Source organism: Pristis pectinata, chromosome 4 (genome assembly GCF_009764475.1).
Source record: "Pristis pectinata isolate sPriPec2 chromosome 4, sPriPec2.1.pri, whole genome shotgun sequence".
NCBI lineage: Eukaryota > Metazoa > Chordata > Chondrichthyes > Rhinopristiformes > Pristidae > Pristis > Pristis pectinata.
In genome coordinates, this window is record NC_067408.1 from 45,388,992 (window position 1) to 45,408,187 (window position 19,196).

Consider the following 19,196-nt stretch of genomic DNA (forward strand, 5'->3'; position numbering starts at 1 on the left):
GTAAGCCGGAAGGTACAATCTAAAATAGTGTGGCAAAGTTTTGGATGATTTTAAGCTTTTGACAGGCGGCCATTGGGAAGTCAAGGCTCCAGTGAAATTGTCAACATTGGTATAGATGAGGTTTTCAACAGCAAATGAGCTGAGGAAGAAGTGGCACTGAGAAACAGTATAGAGGTGTAAGAAGGTGGTCTTGGTGCCAGATATGTTCCTGAAACTCATCATACAGTCAAAAATATCTGAGGATGAACTTGACTGGTTCAATTTCTGACAGTTGCCATGAAGGATAGTAGAGCAGCTGTTAGGAAGCGGAGTCTGCAGTGGCTGAAGTCTTTCTAAAATTTATTCAGAAAAAGTTCAATTCATGCAGTACTAGTTATCAGTCAACCAATGAGACAAACTGGAGACAATGGAGGGGTTGTGAAACCGTGGTTGTACTCTAATGTTTACATTTAGGTTCTTAACCTCACTTAGTTAACAGTGAACTTTATTGAATCAATGGCATATCAACAATCCTTCAACAAAAGATCAGATTAGGCAAGCAACAGACAGCGGCTGGAATTGAACCCGGGTCGCTGTCTGTAAGGAGTTGGTATGTTCTCCCTGTGTTTGCGTGGGTTTCCTCCGGGTGCTCTGGTTTCCTCCCACATTCCAACGACGTAGGGGTTAGGAAGTTGTGGGCATGCTATGTTGGTGCCGGAAGCGTAGCGACACTTGCGGGCTGCCCCCAGAACATTGTACGATGTACATGTGACTAATAAAGAAATCTTATCTTATCTAACTACAGCAACCAAGCTATAGATATTAGGTGCCCAGGCACTTGACAGAAGACTGCATAATCACCAAAGCTCTTTAAATATCTTCAACTGTTACACCTCGCTGTGTCACCTGTGGCACAGTCTGTCATCTTCATCCTCCTCTATCACTCTGTTACGTCGATCATCTCTGTTATTCAGCTACAGAGAAAATGTCCCCTCCCACCCCCATCTCCTCACCCCTGTTCAGCCCAGGACAAGAAAGTGACACTTATATCGTATCTTTCTCATCCATGATACCTTTACCAGTGTGTTCACATTCTCAAAGACAGATCCACAGACCTGAAGGAGATGCCTTGCTCCCTATTGTTGGGATTCCCCTTGAAACTGCAATCATCTTACATCTTGGAAATGCACTGCTGATGTACGCTTGGATACTACGAGGAAACTACAACTACCAGAGTACTGATCTGTAGGGTGGGGTGTTGCCAGCAAACAGATGAAACTTGATGTATTTCCAGTTGATAACACTGAGGAGCAACAAGTAAATGATCATAACGAAATATAATTAACTAAAAGCTCCAGAAACTTCAGAAACCATTTTGCTTAGAGTATGAGCCAACAAGATGTTACCACAGGATTCAGAATGGGCTACTGAGTGGTCCAGCACATTTCACCATTTATTTAGATCCTAGGTGATCTGCATCTAAATTCTACACACCTTTCTTTGTTTCACAACCCTTAAACTCTCACCTAACAAAACTTATCAATCACGGTTTTGAGGTTTGCAATTTACCTAGTGTGTTATTATGTAGTTATAATAAAGAACTACAGTTCCCAGTAGGCAATGCAAGGGGGTCACATGGGGGAATAGGAAGATCACAAGATCACAAGACAAAGGAGAAGAAGTAGGCCATTTAGCCCATCAAGTCTGTTCCATGGGCTAAACTAAAACTATTCCTATCTAGCCTCAATTTCCCTCCTTATCCCCATATCCCTTGACACCTTGACTAATTAGATACCTATCAATCTCCTCCTTAAATGCTCCCAATGATCGGGCCTCCACAGCTGTATGTGGCAAAGAATTCCATAATTTCACTACCCTCTGGCTAAAGAAATTTCTCCTCATTTCTGTTTTAAACCGATACCCTCTAATTCTAAGACTGTGCCCTCTAGTTCTGGACTCAACCACCAAGGGAAACAGCTTAGCCACATCTACTCTGTCCAGTCCTTTCAACATTTGATATGTTTCTATGAGGTCCCCTCTCATTCTTCTGTACTCCAGTGAGTACAGTCCAAGATCCGACAAACACTCATCGTATGTAAGCCCTCTCATTCTGGGAATCATCCTCGTAAATCTTTTCTGAACCCTCTCCAACATCAGTACATCCTTCCTAAGATAAGGGGCCAAAAACTGCACACAGTATTCCAAATGAGGCCTCACCAGTGCCCAATAGAGCCTCATCAACACCTCCTTACTTTTATACATTATACCTCTCAAAATGAATGCCAAAATAGCATTCGCTTTTTTTACCGCCAATCCGACCTGGTGGTTAACCTTTAGGGTATCCTGCACGAGGACCCCCAGGTCCCTTTGCACTTGTGTACTTTGAATTTTCTCCCCATCTAGATAATAATCTGCCTGTTTATTTCTTCTTCCAAAGCGTACAACTGCACATTTCTCAACATTTCAAAACCATTTACTCCATAATCCAAATCATTGATATACAATGTAAAAAGAAGCGGCACCAAACACCGACCCCTGTGGAACACCACTAGTAACTGGTAGCCAACAAGAACAGGATCCCTTTATTCCCACCCTTTGCTTTCTGCCAACCAGCCAATGCTCCACCCATTCCAATATCCTACCTGTAATTCCATGACCTCTCACCTTATTAATCAACCTCTTGTGCGGCACCTTGTCGAAAGCCTTTTGAAAGTCTAAATACACAACATCCACAGCCTCTCCCTTATTCACCCTACCTGAGATTTCCTTAAAAAACTCCAATGGATTGGTCAGGCAGGATCTTCCCTTCATGAAAACATGCTGGCTTGGACCTATCTTGCCTTGCACCTCTAGGTATTCCATAACCTCATCTTTGAGGATTGATTCTAATAACTTTCCAACCACTGATGCCAGACTAATAGGTCTGTAATTTCCATTATGCTGCCTCCCACCTTTCTTATACAGCGGAACTACATTTGCGACCCCCCAGTCCTTCAGAACCATGCCGGAGTCTATTGATTCCTGGAAAATTACCTCCAATGCCTCTGAAATCTCTAAAGCCATCTCCTTCAGAACCCGAGGGTCCACTTCATCCGGTCCGGGAGACTTATCTGTCTTTATTCCATTTAGCTTCCCAAGCACCTTCTCTCTAGTAATCTTGACTGAACTCAGCTCTATCCCCTGAGACCCCTGACTATCAGGTATATTACTGATGTCCGCCACAGTGAAGACCGATGCAAAATACTTACTTAGTTCCTCTGCCATCTCTTTGTTATCCATTATAATCTCTCCTGCACTGTTTTCAATTGGTCCTATATCAACCCATGTCTCTCTTTTACTCTTCATATATTTAAAAAAACACTTAGTATCCTTTCGAATGTTATCTGCCAACTTCCTTTCATAATTCATCTTTTATTTCCTAATGACCTTCTTAGTTTCTTTCCATAAGTTTTTGAAAGTTTCCCAATCTTCTGTTTTCCCACTAATTTTTGCTTCCTTGTATGCCCTCCCTTTTGCTTTTATTTTAGCCTTAACCTCTCTCATTATCCACACTTGTGCCATTTTTCCATTCATAATCATCTTTTTTTCTTGGAATATATCTTTCCTGCATTTTCCTTATTTCTTGTAGAAATTCCACCCATTTCTGCTCTGCTGTCCCTCCAACTAGCTTACTTTTCCAATCAATTTGGGCCAGTTCCTCTCTCATGCCACTGTAATTTCGTTTGTTCCACTGAAATATTGACACATCTGAAATCAGCTTCTCCTTCTCAAATTTGAAACTGTCAGCTTCTCCTTTTCAAATTTGAAAAGGAGAAGCTGATAGCAGGTGTATCAATATTTCAGTGAAACAAAGGAAATTACAGTGGCATGAGAGAGGAAGTGGCTGTAAAAAGAGAGGGAAAGCAAGCCAGTCTAGTGTTGGTTAATAAAATGTTCATATGTTAAACCCACGCAAAGTTTGTCTCTTGATGAAGGACAAACAAGCTAAGGAGCTGCATAGGGCAGACACAACAGTGCATGCTGTGGAAAACAGAGAAGCAGCATACAAGGAATTTCTGAAAGCAGCAGCAAAGCAAAGAGGAAGGCTCAAACAGCAAATGCAGCAGATGTGGAGGTAGACACATTCCAAAGATGTGTCCTGCTTATGGGAAGTCTTGCAATAGCTGTGGGAAGAAGTTTCACTTTGCAAGGTGCTGCAAAGCTGGGGCTAACAAGAGAAGGGTGAACACAGTTGATGAAGAAATGGAGGAATTCTTTGTGGATTCTGTACAGACTGTGGCTGCTGGTAAAACAGAATGGATTATTCCAGTAACTGTGAATGAGACAGTAATTCCATTCAAGCTTGACACCGGAGCTCAGGTGAATCTGTTATCCATGGATGATTATAAGACTCTCACAGTAAAGAGTAAGATTTACCCTGTGAAGTTAAAAGTGACAGGCTACACTGGAGAGAAAGTTCCAGTAAAAGGGGGCTGTATGGTGACCTTTAAGCACAAGGGGCAGCACTTAAAATCACAGCTACTGATTGTAGAAAAGAGAGTACAGCCAATATTAGGTCTGAGTGCATGTGAAAAGCTCAACCTAGTGAAAAGAGTTTTCCTAGTAGCTTCACATACCAAAGATGACCACGCAACACTCATGGAAGAGTATGCAGATGTCTTTGAGGGGCTTGGATGCTTACCTGATGTACACAAAATCCACATAGATGAGGCAGTGGCTCCTGTTATCCATGCATGCAGGAAAGTTCCATTTCAACTTAGAGATAAACTTAAACAAGAACTAGCACTCATGGAACAGATGAATGCCATACAGAAAATTGAAGAACCAACAGATTGGGTGAGTTCACTGGTCATTGTGCAAAAGAAAAATGGAGCATTGCGAATATATCTAGACCCAAGAGATCTCAATAAAGCCATCAAGAGAGAGCATTTTAAATTGACCCAACACGGGAGGAGATCATGTTCCGGTTTTCAGGTGCATAATGGCTTAGCAAGCTCGACGCATTATCTGGGTTTTGGCAGATGAAGCTTGATGAGGCAAGTTCAAGACTGTGTACTTTTAACACACCAGAGGGAAGATATTGCTATCTTCGACTGCCATATGGGATCCTGCCACACCAGAAGTCTACCATAAAACCATCTACATAATTTTTGAGGGATACCTGGTCTGGAGACCATGATGGATGACATCATAGTCTGGGGGTCCACCAAGGAGGAACATGATACTTGACTGAGACAAGTGCTTGACGTGACAAGGAATGTCAATTTGAAATTAAATAAAGAGAAATGTGAGTTTGGTGTGAAGACACTGACCTTCATAGGAGATGTCATATCTGAAGAGGGAGTGAAGCCTGACCCAAGAAAGACGTCAGCCATTGAAAACATGGAGAGGCCCCAAAACAAAGAGGAGGTGAGGTGTTTCTTAGGGATGGTGACTTACCTGGCTAAGTTCATCCCTCGACTGTCAACAGTGTCAGCGCCACTTAGGTCACTCCTTGAGCAACAAAATTAATGGATTTGGTCTCATGAGCAAGAAGAGTGTTTCCAGACATTGAAAAGGGTCCTAACTGAAAAGCCCATGCTGAAGTTTTATGATCCAGAAAGGTGTATCAGGATATCAGCTGATGCGTCCTGGCACAGCCTTAGATCAGTACTACTGCAGCAGCATGATGGCACATGGCAACCTGTGGCCTATGCATCAAGGGCTTTAACAAGTGTGGAAGCCATCTAGGCACAGATAGAGAAAGAGCTTCTTGCCAGTACATATGCATGTGAAAGGTTCCATCAGTACATCTATGGGCAAGCTATTGAAGTGGAGACAGACCATAAACCATTGGTCTCAATTATGTCCAAACCACTGAATGACTGTCCCATGAGGATACAGCGCATGTTGATAAGGCTGCAGAAATATGATGTGAAGATGATCTATGCACCAGGAAAATATATGTTTGCTGCTGATGTGCTGTCTCAAGCAGTCAACAAGACAGAAAAAAGTGACCAATAGGTTAATGCAGATATACAGGCCTATGTTGACATGATTGTCACCTCTCTTCCAGTATCTCTGGATAGAACAGAGCAGATTAGGAAAGCAGCAGAGGCAGATGAAACAATGAAAGTACTCAAGGATACAAGACGGAAAGGATGGCCAGCAGCAAAGGATGACTGTCCAATGTGTATTCGGGATTATTGGGCATGCAGAGCTGAACAGTCAGTAGTGAAAGATATGGTCTTCAAAACGAACAGGTTTGTGATTCCAGTGTCACTATGCAAGGAGATGCTCCAGAAGATACACGAAGGGCACCTTGGGGAGGAAAAATGTAAATGTAGAGCACGTGAAGTGATGTGCTGGCCAAGAATGAACCAAGACTTGAGGCGGACAACTGCTTCATGTGAAATATGCCTTACCTACAGACCAAAGCAGCAAGCAGAACCACTTACATCACACCCTGTATCAGACAGGCCATATTTCAAAGTTGAAATGGATTTGTTTGACTGTAATGGGAAGAGCCATATTGTTGTAACAGACTACATTTCCAATTACCTTGAGGTTGCAACACTGCAATCAACATCCAGCAAAACAGTTATTACATTCCTGAAAGCTGTGTTTGTGAGGCATGGAGTTCCATATGAAGTAGTATCAGACAATGGTCCACAATTTTTGAGCTGTGAATTTGAATCCTTTGCCAATGTTTGGGGGTTTCGACATATAACCTCAAGCCCACATCACCCAAAATCTAATGGCCTAGCAGAGAGTTAAGTTAAGATGGTGAGGGGCCTCATGAAGAAAGCGCAAGATGGATGAGAGGATTTCCACAGAAGTCTAATGGTTTACAGATGTGCGCCACTGCAGAACGGCCTTTCACCAGCCCAAATGCTGATGGGTTGATGCATACGTACTAACCTTCCAATACATGAAAACCTGTTGACACCTGAAGGAGCACACAAGGTCAAACAGGCTAACGAGGAAGGGAAAGAGAAACAGAAACAGAATCATGACAAGACAGTGAAAAGCCTACCAGTCTTGAAGCCTGGGGATCAAGTGCGAATCCAAGATCATGATTCTGGCACATGGTCCATGCAAGGAGTTGTGCAAGAGGAAGTAAATCCACATTCATACCAGATCCAGACGGAGCGAGGGACACCTCTGAGGAGGAACCGCGTGGATCTACGACCACAAGCTCCAACCCATGGCTGTGACGCATCCCCTGTCAGTACACCAAAGGGGCCAGCATATGGAGAAAATGAACATGTGGACCAGAGTTCCCAGGAAAACACCAACAGTAATGCAGCAAATGAAAGCAATACACCTGCGAAAACAAGTACCAGACCAAAAAGGACCATTAAACCACCTCAGAGACTGATTGAAAGCTGCTGAGTGGACAAGGGTTCTTGGCAGGTTTATAAGGACAAAGTATTGTGTTTGTTTTTCTTTAAAGGGGGAAGATGTGTTATTATCTGTTATTATGTAGTTATAATAAAGAACTACAGTTCCCAGTTGGCAATGCAGAGGGTCACATGGGGGAACAGGAAGTGGCTGTAAAAAGAGAGGGAAAGCAAGCCAGTCTGATGTTGGTTAATAAAATGTTCAGATTTCAAACCCACGCGAAGTTTGTCTCTTGATGATGAATAAACATAACACCTAGCTTCCACTGAGTTTTGGGGAGAGGAATTCCAGCTGGATCTACAATTTCACGATTCATGCTCCACCTATAAACCTCAATGGAATAAACTGGTCAGACTCATGTATGACTGCACATCTACTAATAATGGTTATAGATTAATATTCACAAGTTTTAGGTTGTAGTCCCTTCATGATCTAAATTTCCATTTTTCTAACTGTGCAGATAAAGAAGGATCACCTGGGGACACATAAAGTCTTGCTTTGTTGATTAGAAGCCAAATCTTTAGCAAATCCTTGACAGTAGCTAAGAGATACCAAAGCCCTATGTCAGGATTGTGCAAAGTACATTTAACACAAATCACTATTCGTTACTACACTACACACTATAAAAGGGATTAGTCTTTGTAATGCTGTCTCAAGATTTTAAATTAAATCCAAAGCAATAGGGATGAGGGCTGTCTATTTTAAGTCACGCCTCAATGAAATTCAGGAAGTTTCAGTCCCCAGCAGCTTTATTTCACATTAGTACCTAATTTGACAGGTTCAGCTCAGAGAGAAAAATAACTGAGCGAAGGAAATGTAAGTGCTTCTTGCCTAGAAGGTGAAATCTTATATTAATCAAAGATGTAAGTTACCAGGAATCTACTGTTCCAAAGTCACACCAAAGGCTAGAGCAGTTATTGGTCTGAACAGTTAAATGATACAAAATAGCTTTTTAAGTTTATTTTTAGTATGATCAGCTATGTTTCTTCAAAATCAATGTGAGATTGGTATTCAAGCATTCTCCTTACTGCTGAGGTGCCTAAGCATAATCATTCTTCTCAACCCCAGAATACACAATAATTCTAGTAAGTACAGTGATAGCTATGGAGATACCTACTGTGAATTTTTCTCCCATCTATTCGCAACTTCATTTGAAATCCACACAGCAGATTGAATAGACTGTCAGAATAGAGGTAACTGTTGCATTGAAGAGTTGCAATGCACTGTTCTGATATGTTAAATTCATGCATATTATTTTTTCTTCACATCACATTCTGACATGGTTGTATTAGATCACTCCTTAGATGGGTTTTTCAATCAAGCTTGCAGTCACTTCAAATAAGAATCAAAATACCACAGATCCTGGAAACTTAAAGCACAGACTGAAAGCACAGATCAGTGTTCTCAAAATGTTCTGCTTCTCACTCTGAAAATGACAAAAGAATTACAGCAATAATGAAATCCAGTGAATAAAGGATTACATTAAAGACCTCACACATCCCATAAAATTCAAAAGGCTCCTATATCCCATTGTAATCAGTGGCAAGAACTATCTTTAAACATATACATTATAGTGATTCTAATAATTTTATGTCAATTGATCCGAAGGCATGGAGCTTGATCATTGGAGACGGAGTTATCACTTCTAAGCTGTTGGTTTGCAACCACTCAGATCCCACATGGGATACATCAATGTCTTCCTTGTCTTTTGGTGGATGTTAAGGGTGACTACAACATGCTGACAATGTAAGTTTAGTCATTTGCTCTTGTATTCCATGTATATTCCAAGCGGCTCATAGCTTTCATGAGGAAAGCCATCACATCGAACTATTAAACCTTTCTTTCCAAGGAAATTACTGTCCCATCATTCTGTATTTATGCAGCACCAGAAAAATAGCAGTCTAGATTTTTTGGTAATGTGCTTCACAAATTGCAGTTACCATACTGGCAAAGATCAAAGTGTCAAGCTGCTTCACTGTTCTTATTCAATATTTACATATTGCGAGTACTATGAACTGCAACTACAAATTGTACTCCCCGCTGTGAAGCTCAGAGTCACATTTACTAGAATGTTAAGCAAATTGGGTATGTCATCATCTTGTTGCACTTTTGATTAACACGGGCCAGATCCATGTCACTTGGCTGCCATTAGGACCATCATAACAGGAGTCAGAAATCAGCCAATGAAGATTATATTTAAGTGAAGGAAGCGTAAATAACTGTTCATTATATCAAAGTTATGCCACATCAAAAAGTGTTCATGTTAAACACCTATTACCTTTAATCCCATCTGTATATTATTCAGACATGTTAATATAATGAACTATAATTATAATTGACAAAGACTGTGACCCTCCCCCCACCCACACCCCCCCCAGTTCCAGACTCCTCAGCCAGGGAAAACATCTTCTCAACATCTACCCTGTTGAGTATTCTAAGTATTTTGTAGATTTCAATGAGCTCACCTCCCAATCTTCTGAACTCCCAAGAATAGAGGCCATGACTTATATAACAAACTCAGTCTTCTAGGTTCATCCTTACTGGCCTTGCAAGCAGCCTGACTTGTATATGGTTGCTAAGCCTTCAGTTATCTCGGTCCTAAGCACTGAAATTTCTTTCTCTCTCTCTGACTCTCACACAAATACACTCACTCTGTCTCTCTTGCTCACTCTCTCTTTCTCCCTCATTCTCACTCTCTCTCTCTTACTCCCTCACTCTTTGTCCTCCTACTACTAATTTGCTCCTTGACCAAGTTTTTAATAATCCATCCTAATGTCTATATATTGGTCCAATGCCAAAATTTTGTCTGATAATGTTCTCTTTGTTCACTTTTGGGGTAGGTACATCTCTGGCATGACCAGAATTTAATAGCGATTCCCATTTGTCTTTGAAAAGATGGCAGTGAACTTCTTACCACCAAATCAAAGCAGCAATCAAGCATTCATGAGAGCTACAATTCTTGGGGATCTGCTTGACATTGCTCTGTTAATACATGCTCCAGATTAGATTATAATGTGGATAAACTACTTATCCATCAATGTGCAGTTCAGGCTGTTGTTTCCTTCAAACTTTTAGTCACTTTCACAGACTACAGTAATAGATTAACTCATGCAAATAACTTTGCTCAGACAGATATGCTCTTTAATAAGCAGCCTTTCTGAAATCAGAATCCCCATGTGCACTTGAGGGCAGCAGGTGCCTGCTCCTTATCTGTCAGAACCACGCTGCTCCTTATTGGATGATTCATTCAGTGTTCTCTCTTCCAGCTCAAAATCCAAATCACTCAGGGTGGTACCAGCTGTGTTGATGCTTGAAAAATATGGTCAGAGTGGCACTGGGTGTTGTGATATGTTGCGTTGCTCAAAGACACTGCCAGTGCTGCTGATCTGATCTTTCCAGCCTGTGGAAATAGAATGCTGTCAAAATGCTGGCTCAAAGAAGTTACTGCCAAAGAAAACCTGCATTTTAACATCTTGCAAATGAGGATTTTAAGGCTGAATTATGATGTGTGTTAGTGAACAAATAAGAGTACAAAACATGGCATTATTCCTAGCTAGGGTGATACATATTTCTCCATTTGGTTCATTTTATTCCAGGAGAATTCTTCATTTTTGAACACTTTAACATAAAGTTCTATTCATCTGGGTAATTTTAAGATTCTTTTAAGTCAGTTTTTCATAACCTGAAAAATTGACAATCTCAAATTTCTTTTAAAAAGTCCAACATCTTAAATCTTTCCCCATACCCAGATACGAATACTTATTTCTGTATCTTTTCAAGAACAATATTATCTGAGCAACGAGACGACCAAAACTTCAGATAGTAAACCACAGTACAGCTTCTTTAGTTTGTACTCTAAACAACTAAGCGTCTTACTTGCCTTTAGGTACCAATATGCACAGTTAATGATTTTATGGAATCATCATTCATGAGTCTTTTATCTCCTTTGTGGTTAGGTTGTTGGACTAATTCACCATTCAATAAAAGCTTCCTTATTTGGTTCATTATTCCTGCATTCAGTAAATTTTCTACACTGAATTCCATCTCATACCATCTGCCACCAGTTTCTTCTAAGTTCTAAACAGATATTTATCTGTTTTTAATTTGTTAATTAATTATTCTTTCTCCCCTTTAGGTATAAACCATGATCTTAGAGTTTTATTTTCATAATATCTTCCAAGTTATGAGAGAAATACTAAAATAGGTCCTTTCTACGCATTACTCTTCCTTATGTAAAACTACAATTGCTCTCAATTGGCCACTTCTAAAAAAAATTTCAATCCTTTGCCTTTATTTGCCTCTAAACTTCTATTTTCAATTACTGATGAGCAATATAGAACCCTATCAATGATTTGCTTTTCTTAACATTTTCTTACTGTGTAAATATCAATAAAATTTTAATAACTAAAGATCACAAGATGATGTTGGAGGAAGAAATCCTTTCTGTCCATTTGATGTCAGTCTATAATATGATAACCACAAGTTTCTTCAACACCACAGTTTTACCTGCATTATGTTGAGACGTTGACTTTAATCGGTCTATACACCATTACATAGGAGGAAAGTTAATTAATTGAACAGCCATTTCTGACAGCCCTTGTAACATTTGGACCATCAGATGTCACAACATCCAGGCCATACCATCTTCTCACAGCTACCATTGGGCAGGAGGCACAGAAGCCTGAAGTCCCACACCACCAGGTTCAAGAACAGTTAATTCTCTTCAACCATTCAGTTCTTGAACCAACCGGCACAACCTTAATCACTACAGTTTAGTAATGCTATGATCACTTTGATCATTTTGCAATAAAATTGACTTTTTTTTCATTCTAATTGTGTTATTTCTTGTAAAATTGTTTTTCAATTTATGTTTTCCTTGTGAATGCTGCTTATATGATGCTATGTGCCTATGATGCTGTTGCAAGTAAGTTTTTCATTGCAACTGTGCATACATGTACTTGTGCATATGACAATAAACTCAACTTTGACTTTGAGATATTTACTTGATCTTACATAATCCATAGTCACAAATAGTCACAAATAAGTAAGGCATAACTCTGTAAGCTTTCTTCTATCCTCTAAATGATCAGAACATGAGAACATGAAAAATAGAGGCAGCTTGCTCTATCACTCAACAAGATCATGGCTGAAAAACACCAACACCATACCCCTTGATTCCTCTAATATCCAGAAGTCTCTGTTTTGAACGCAAACAATGACAGAGCCTCCACAACTCTCCAAATCAGAGAATTCCAAAGAGACTTCATTCTTCATGTGAAAACATTCCTCCTGAATGGCCTGCCTGTTATTTAGAGATGGTGAGCCCCTGGTTCTAGAGTCCCCAGTCAGGGGAAACACCCTCCCCATCACTACTGTGTCAAGCCTGCTAAGTAATTGGTACATCGGGTGGGGGGGGGGGGAGGTGGAAGGGGGGGGGAGGGGGAAGGGGGGGAGGGGGGAGGAAGGGGGGGGGGGGCGGGGGGGGAAGGGGGGAGATAGGGGAAGGGGGAGGGGGAGGAAGGGTGAGAGGAAGGGGGAGGAAGGGGGAGGGGGAAATGGGGAGGAAGAGGGGAGGGAAGGCGAGGAGGGGGGAATAAGGGAGGAGCGGGGAGGGAAGGCGGGGAGGTTGTCAACTCCATCCAAGGAGATGGGTGGCTAATTAAAGTATCTCAACTATGCATCATGCCTGAGATGTTTTTTTTCTTTCATCAGAAACTGGCTGAGATCCTGGGCCCAGGAAAAGAAAATTAAAAAACTACAGATGCTGGGAATCTGAAACAAAAACAGAAAGTGCTAGAAACACTCAGCAGGTCAGGCAGCATCTGTAGAAAGAGGAACAGTTAACATTTCAGGTCTGGGACCCTTTTTGTCTCAGGAGACCCAGCAGCTGAAAGGTATCAGAGAGCAACTGCCTTCTACACACCCTCTGACAACCTTGTTTCACAATGGAGCCAATCCTGTGATTAGCCAAGCCCTATCCTGTGATTACTGCCTCAGTGAACACTTAACCCCTCCCATATTTACCAACACCCAGGCAATAAATGACACCTACAACTACTGACATTCCAGTCACTCCTCCAGTGCCTGCTAAGACCAAAGCTTTTTAAATCCATACTGTATACATCTCAACTGTTGATCTTTACTCCATGATGAACAGACTTATTATCCAATCTCCTCTGAAACATTCCCCTCCCAACAAGCAATGAAGCCTGTCAATCAGGCTGGCTTCCTGATGGAGAATCTGTTAAAAACAATCCATGTTTTATGTTTCCTGACCTGAACTCTTACTCCCTTCTTGAAAATACTAGCATAGTGAACATCCAGAGCAATACCTCCAAGGTATGAATCTAAAACAATCCAACTCCAGGATATCAGCCTCCAATTCCAATCTGTGCTATTGAACCCACAGAGGGGCTACAATTGATGTGACTTACGGAAATCCGACTTCACACAAATTCTCCCATACATTTTTAAAGCATTTTTCAATCTAGTAAAAATGATGAAATGTTTCATGGTATTTATTAATGACTGGATACAGTATATATTCCATTAGCTTAATTATGGGTAGTGTTAGGGTGATTATTCAATGAAATGAAAGAATTATAGCAAGTGTATATTGAGCAATACAATATGGGCTACTATAGAAAATGGATGTTGCTGACTTACAGAGAAATCAGCTTGCGGACAGTTCTGAGAAACAGAATCCTTACAGAACGCAGGGATTGCCTGTGCTTCACTTCTTGTGGGCCAACTGAACTGGAATGGTTGCTAGTGTTAAACAGATGCTTGGGCATCGGCTGTACTCTCCTCCTGGCACCTACATCAATAGCACAGATGATCAGGATGGAGCACAATGGAGAGTCAAAGCTCCAGCGCAAGTTTTGCACCAGCAACCAAAGATGGATTAGTGCCCCAAATCATTCTCAAGAGCACTTGACTTTTCATTGCTGTGTGTGCTTTTAACTATACATTAATCAAATAATAGAATTCCATTGGCATCTCATTAAATGCTTTGGCTGAGAGATATTCTGCGTAATTATTAAATTTAAAATAAAGGAATAGTGACTGAAGTAAGTCATTGACCCTCTCAAATATGACTCACCATTCACTAAAATCATTGCTAACCTTTACAGCAATTCCACCTTCCTGCTTTATAGTCATCTCCCTTCACTTTTCGTGGCTCACAATCTATCGATGTTATTCTTGTATGCACATCCACAGCGGTCTGGACTTCAGAACTCTAAGACTTCTTAACTCTTTAGGTGCAGAAGTTCCTTTTCATCAAAAGCAAAATCCTGCAGATGCTGGAAATCTGAAATAAAAGTGAACATGCTAGAGATACTCAGTGGGTCAGGCAGCATGTGTGAAGGGAGAAACAAAATTATCTTTTTTTTCTGTTTCTTTACTTGTTCCGTTACCATTTCCTTTGCTTTGTATCATCAGTGCTGCAGCCATTTGATTTCCTGATCATTCCAGTCATAGTCCTTCTACTAAAACTGCAGCATTACTTTTATAACCTTCCAAACTATGCGGTTCTTATTAGAAACTTTGGAATACTGCAAAATCAAGACAATGTTCCCGATATCTCTATAGCCATCTCTGTTAAAAAACCAGAGGCCCTCAGCTATAGGACTTTGACAGATTTTACAAGTTTCTATAATCTGTTTTTATATTCCTTGATAATCTATTCTCATTCTATTTTCTCTTTCAAGATCCATATCCATAATCTGGAGGTGGAAATCAATTCCTCTATGCAATGCTCTCAGATAAATTCAGTTCTTTTGATTGCAGAGAGTTAAAAAAGCTAACCCCAAAAAAATGATAGTACATGTTGTAACAGTTGAAGTGGTTGGTATGAAATACATAGTTAATTAAATATGTGTCCGTTAATAGCATTTTTACAGAAAACTTCTTTTAGAAGAACGAACCAATTTTGTAAAATAAGAAAAGTTAAGAACATCTTAGAAGTGTAATTATAAATATTGTGTTCAACCACTGTATGATTTCTTGCATTACTGCAAATTCCATGTCTTTGCAAGAGAAAAAGGTCTCCTGAACTACATCAAATCACCCACAGGAAACAGCAGTGTGGAACTGAAAGCACAAACAGCACAAATTGTGCCTCGTGTCGCTGCTCTGTTCATCAGCGGCCCGAGATCAAACCTGTAAGTGCTAGTTTCAAGTGACATTTTAAATATGCACTGTGGGGAAAGAAAGGCTGGATTTTTATCAATTTTGGACAGCTTGCCTTTGTCTGAGGAATTTGGTGTGTCAAAGCTACTTGTTCTAATGGCACTTGATGCCTTGCAGGAATACAGCAGGTAATTATTACATGATGATCAATGGAATAATTCAATATAAAGCAGTCTCCAGCAGCATATAGGCCAGATAGGTTTTTTTATTTGTCACTGTTGTCTTGAGTGAGATGCCTGGATAGAAAGACTGACTGGAGAGAAAATTATATTAGAATAAATAGAAGTGGGGATCATCGTGCTCAGTGTTAGGCATGAATTTACCTCTTAAAGCTTTTGCCATGAATTCTTCATGTTTTAGAGCACTTTTGCAGAAAAAGTTTGTCAAAACTTAAATATTTCTAATGGTTTTGTTTAATACTTTTCTGAATGAAATGTGTTGATCTGAATACTGGGGAATGGAATAAGAGGGCCTAACATGGTAGAAGGGAACACGCCTCAAGCACTGGAGGTCTGTCTGTAAGTATGGGGGCTGAAACACTCTTGAGGATTTATGTGGGATCTCAAACTTGAGGGCTCATTGTCCCTCAGAAGGAGGGACCAGGTCAGAGTTATATACATAATATAGACACATAACACCTTATAACAATATATAGAGTAGTTCTAATTATTACAAGTTTGAAATGTATTTCTTTACAAAAAATCTTATCTGGTTTCCCATTCAGTCCCAATTATGTAACAAAACCAACTTGCCATCAGAAACATGTTGCTTTGTATGAGATGTTTGAAATGTTTCCCTTGTAACAACCAAATAGGTTTTGAATTGCACTCATGTCATTTTGAGCTCACCACAAGAAATTATATCAGATTAGACCTATATTAGAGGCTATAACTTCCCATTTTATTTACTCTATTCAAACAATGTAGGATGTTGGGGGTAAAAAATTTACAGCCAATAGTAGTACTAAAGTCTATCAAAGAATCACTGGAGTCTTAAACGTTATCAGTTGAAGTATTTGTCAGTGAATGCATAATACATTCTTTTTAAAAAATCCTGTGCTTTTATAAAGGGAATGTTAGTCCATTTATTTCTAGTGGGAGACTGTCTCTCTCCCAGACAGAATGCCATACCAAAGAAAGAAAAAAATCCCATTTGACTAAGCTGGACACTGAGAACAAAGAATATTCTTCCTTGGACAAATATAATGTATGATCACAAATCCCTTGTTAAAAAAAAGAATTGATTAAATAAATTACCTCACTCATTTCTTATTGCTCCTAATTGCACTAATTAACAAAGATAGCCAGGCTTTCCAATGATTTATATTGTATGAAATACCCACTTGTATCTTGGCTACAGTTTACATGGTTTTATTTCCAAGTGACTGACAGGAAATGAAGTTGTCTGAATATGAATAAAGTGACCATGTATCCAAATGGAGGTTTGCTTCAAACAAAAAACAGATGGTATTATTATCTTTTAACAGTTCTTTCAGTCCACTAAAATCAATTGCAAAGTTGTGCTTGGCAGTTCAGATGATCTCAACAGCATGTCGGAATCATGAACAAGGGACCACAGATTACTGCAATCAGGCTAATTTTCAAGACTTGGCCTTCTGCCCTAGAGACCATGGAACAGTATCATTCTTGCAGTTTAAACTAATACAGTTTTCACATCTCTAACACCTTAGCAGCAGCTGCAGCCCATACCAGTTCACAGAGATTCTCCACCAATTTGGTTTGTAGAAGTCTGTCCATTTGCCATAGGACTTACTAATGTTCAGGTACCATTAAGTCCTCTCAGTACATGTAACAGCAATGGCTCAGGTGGCTGTCTGTTTGTTTCTGAGTCAGAGGTTGTAGGTTCAAGCCCAACTCCAGAGACTTAAGCAGGAAACTTCACTGCAGTAATGAGGGAGTGTTGTAGTGTTGGAGGTGCTAGTTCTTGGATGAACTATTAAACTGAGGCCATACCTGATATGTTGGGCGGATGTAAGAGACTCTGGAGTAATTTGTCAAAGAAGAGCAGCAGTGTTATTCCCTGTGTGCTGGTGAAGGCTTATCCCTCATCATGACTAGATTACCTGGTTTTACCACATTGCTACCTGTGAGAGTTTGTTGCACATTAATCAGCTGTCACCTTTTTTTTATAATAAAGATGTAAATACTCTTGAAAGGTACTTCATTGGCTGTAAAGTGAAGTCCTGAAGTTGTGAAAAGTACTCCAGAAACATTACACCTTTGTTTTAATTTTTAGTTTGGAGATATTGGATCTAGGAATTTCTTCACTGAGTAAGTTCGTGTGTGGAAAAGATGGTGCGCAGGGGGCTTGGGCCAGTCAGGAGTGAGGCCCTGAGGCTCTGATATTCCACTGTGCGCAAGTAGTAGGTGGTCTGTAGTAGAATTGGCCTTCCACAGGCAATTAAGCATAAGGCCCCTTCCTTCGGGGAGGCCTACTATAGCAATGAGCAGAAAGTACAGAGACAGTGTGAAGGGTGCTGATTGGGGCAGCACGAGATGATCCGCTGGGAGATGATCAGAGTGCATGGAGACAGTGGTAGATTGTGAAGTAAGATGAAGGAGGTTTTGAGATCAAGATTTTGAGAGGAGTATTGCAAATGGGGGCCAGATGAGACAAGAAAGCCTGGAATGGGGCCATTGAGATTAACGGATTGGGGGATTAGGGTATTGGATGCTGATGTGATGATTGTGGAGCAGGAAGGAATCAGAATCAGGTTTATTATCACTGACGTATATCGTGAAATTTGTTTTTTTGTGGCAGCAGTACAGTGCAAGACATAAAGACATAAAAATTACAATAAGTTAAAAAAATAAATAAATAGTGCAAAGAAAAATAATGAGGTAGTGTTCATGGGTTCATGAACCGCTCAGATATCTGATGGCGGAGAGGAAGAAGCTGTTCCTAAAACATTGAGTGTGGGTCTTCAGGCTCCTATACCTCCTCCCTGATGGTAGGAACGTGAAGAGAGCATGTCACAGGTGGTGAAAGTCCTTAATGATGGATGCCACCTTCTTGAGGCATGTCAAGAGACCTCAAAAGAAGATCAGGGATTCCAAAGAGAAGTTTGGGGAAGGCATCATGTGAAGGTCAGAAGGGAGGCAATTAGTGGTGAGGGCAGGGTAAGATCCAACAGGCTACAAAGATATTGGCAAAGACAAAGGTGGCAGTAGGGAATGCTGGGGCATTCATCATTAACGAGACAATATCCTGAATCACATCCCTTAATTCTTTCCAACTAAGGCAAACAAAAGAAAAGACTTCCATCTTTGAAAAGGCAGTAACTATAGAAAACACGCCAGCAACAAATATGGTCAAGCAATGAAGTTCACAAAGGGGCTAGAGAAATTCCCACAGCAAAGACCATTAGGGATATTCTGCTCAGAAATTCATTGCAATAACTCTATAGCCAGATACATAGTGAGGGAAGATAGACAAGTGTTTTTCTGCTACCTGAAAGACTGGACTGGAATTCACAGAGTTAATGTGGAAGTTGACAGCTCTTGGGCTACAATGGTGCAAATCTGGAAGCAATTTCAGGACCCTGCACTACTGCAGTTCAATGGGACAATGTTGAAGCTGCAGTTGCTGTTTCCCTACACCTCCACAGAATATACTGCCTT